This window comes from Lytechinus pictus, chromosome 10, assembly GCF_037042905.1.
Source record: "Lytechinus pictus isolate F3 Inbred chromosome 10, Lp3.0, whole genome shotgun sequence".
NCBI classification, from domain to species: domain Eukaryota; kingdom Metazoa; phylum Echinodermata; class Echinoidea; order Temnopleuroida; family Toxopneustidae; genus Lytechinus; species Lytechinus pictus.
The window spans coordinates 29,037,365-29,040,905 of record NC_087254.1 but is presented as its reverse complement, the minus strand read 5'-3'; positions in this window follow the sequence as shown (position 1 = coordinate 29,040,905).

Genomic DNA, 3,541 nt, shown 5'->3' with positions numbered 1-3,541 from the left:
AATTTGGGTTCGGTTCACCGCCGCCCACCCCCTGCCCTTTTCATGGAAACAAATTAATATGACAAAAAAAAAACCCAACAGTGATGAGCACTGGTATATAGATGGGGTGAAAGACTGTGGAAAATTAGTCGATGACCTTTTTTTCAAAGTAGGCCTGTACATGCATGCATTAGGTTGCCCACATTTAACGGGATATAGTTGAATGCTTTGATAAAAGTAGAAAAAATTAAGTTCAATTTATTCAAAAAACCAGACATATTATGATAAATTGAGTACAAATCAATGATCAGATGGTACAAAAGAATACATGATACAATATGAACGGTTTTCTAGGACCCCGAAGAAGCACAGCTTGGGGAAGATTTGGCGAAAATCCGTTGGAGTTATTACATTTTATTTTGTAACGCCACAGGCGAGCAGTCCTCCATGTCGTGTGATATACATTCACAAAAAATGCAATTTTCTATTTAAAAAATATCATTTGTGCGGTGGATATATCATCAAAACAATAACAAATCATTTATTATCCCCTTCTATGAATAAAATATTGGTATTCATATTACTTAAAAATTGGAATTTATGGAAGTTATATTGTATGATATATGCATGGGAGGCTGTTGGTATATGACGTCACAAACTTAAAACTTTTTTCACTCTATTTTCATCAAGGCTTGGCCAATACCTTTCTCTTATCTTTCTGCCTTTACTCAAATCATCTTAAATGTCAGGGTTCAAAAGGGAATTTGATGCAGTGAAACGAACCGATATCAAGTCATTACCCCGGGTTATAATACTCAATTTCTTCAAGAGACACATTTTGTGTCTCGCTGTTGGGGGGCGGGGGTCTTGTGCAAATCAGGTTTGGCTTGAGATGCTATATGTTACCTTTTGTCACTTAAGTCATTTTGTTTTAAGTGAAAAATAAAATTTTCAAGTTGCTGTGCAGGAATCTGCAAAATCATTCGGTTCCCATGGGCCTATGACTCAGTTAAATGACAATAAATGTAGGCTTTGTCCAACTCTATGATGTAGGCCTAGTGTAGTACGAGCTCTTGATCAATCACGACTTCTGTACATATCATTAATAGCGCCATCATGCGTTGCTTTTATTTTTAAGGCGAAGTAGTATTGTCCACTGATCTCTCCTCTAAGAGGAAAGATCAGTGTCCCATAGAGATATATTACTAGTTCTCTATGTATTGTCCATATCATACGCTTCATCAATAAAGCCAATGAAAGTGGGCCATGATGATGTCATAGAAATTCATTCTTGGAAATGTAGAATTTTTTGCATAAAGAAGTAGACATCAGATCTTCTAATCTTTCTCATGCCAGCTTTTCAGGTTTGAGCGAGCATTGACCGTACAGCAGCAGTGTTCAGGATTTTGTGGAAGACAATGGGAAATAAAGTTAACATAACATTCCTACTAAGCCGCGGAGTGCCCCCTCGATAATATTGTTTAGGGTCTGTTTTTTACATACATTTTTTTCAGACCCCCCCCCCCTTTAATTTCATGGGGCCTAAAGCGCTACCCAAGTATTATGGACCCCATTTTCCAAAAGCAATAACACTGACGAGAGATCGACGTAAAATATCACACAATGATGTGAAAAAAGTGATAAATTTAGTGGAATAAGAAGAAAAGAAGTTAAAGTTGAGATCGTAAGACGTTCATCACGCATTAATTCGGGAAAGGTGAGACAATCATTATGAATACCCTCTTCTCAAGAGTTGGTTCGCTGCTCAAATCTACGTCAGTGGTAATGCCGCTAGAAAATCAGGTGATTGCATGGAGGAATTGACTTTCTTTTGTTTTGTCAGAGCCCCAAACATTCTTTCAAAAGACACATTCAACTGCCTTTATCCGAAATCAATAATGAAAGCCATTGCGGTTTCTCCATTATCCTGAGTAGTGATTATAGCTAATGTCACAAACAACATCAAGTTGAACCTGAGTTTTGTCTACTTTCTGAGATACAAAAGTGACATACTTCGTGAAATGGCTTTATATAACCGTGACAGTTTTCACCCTTTAAAATAAAATGAATTTTCGCCGTCTACAAACGTCGTTTTTAATTGAATATGAATAATAGTTTTTTTTTTATTTTAATATGATTTTGTTTTAAATGTATAAAGTTCAACCATCAAAACAGCTTCTACCACCACCCTTCATTCATCATCAGTATCATCGCACTCATTATTACTTTATTTTGATATTAAAATTATTGTGTAATTATGAATTATCTCAGTTCAGCAAAATAATCAGCATTATAATCTTGCCAACAGCTTCGTTTGGGACTGCCGTGCATGCTTGCAAAACTATCCTTTTCTTCAATGTAATGTTAGATGAATGTGGTTTATTTTTTGTACTTTTTGTTGCATTATTTTCTTCAAATATTACCTTAGGCATCTTTTATACATTGAACTTTTTATTATTACACATGTTTTATTTTGACAAGTTTTCTTTCTATTATTAATTATAAATGCAGAAGAAAATACCCCGAAAGAAACCCAATGTGACTTGTATCAATTCCTAAGAGATTTATTACAACCTTTCCACCTAATAATCTTTAATGTGGGGATTCTTTCTTCTTTGCACGCAGTAGAAATCAGCATGTCTAATGAGTCCTATTTTGTTGTGTTGTTTTATTTCAGTGATTTAATTACGATAAATAGTATTATTCTATTATCATACTCTTCATAGTATTATTGTAATATAATTGGGTCACATTTATATAACAAAATGCCAAAGATGTGGATATTTTTAATGATTGTGTAACCGATGCATGGATTGTCATTTTAATATCGAAGAAGAAGCGTTGATGATTATTTCTGCAGAAGATATTAATATTAAAGGCATGCTATATTGGTTCTTTGTTTCACCCCCCCCCCCTCCACCACACACGCACACCTCCATATGCCCTATACCTCAACATGGCGTCTTTGTAACTTACCAACAATTCGCAAGATGCGAGTCTGACACGGGGTCTGACAGACTTGACAGTTCAACTCTACAATGTTAATTTTGATAGATTGTTCAGTGGATAACGAGTTGAAGTGACCCGGTTTCAGCTTTTATTGATTTATATTGTCATTGTGGACTTCATGGTCAACGAACCTGGTAGTTATGAGAGGAAACCAGATTATCAATCAAGAATCTTCTCACTTAATTTTGACCACATCAATTATCAATCAGCTTATCATTGATCAGACTTTTACCCAAGAAAATCTTTTTACAAGAGGCACCACCAAGGGGGGGGGGTCGATCGCACCCTCTTTCATTTTCAAGTACCCCCTCTTAAGAGAAATGAACAAAATAGTTGGGGTTGGACAAAAATACAAAAGAAGTCCTAACCTAATTAGCCAACCATTTCCACTTCTTACGCAACATCGTCGTATCCTTAAAAATCACACATTTTTTCGGCCTAACTTGATATTGACATTGAACATGTCAATTTTCAAATTTGTTTTGCTCATCTTCTAAGCGAACTATTCATATTAATTTGGGTATCAAAATCATTAAATAGTATTCTATGATGC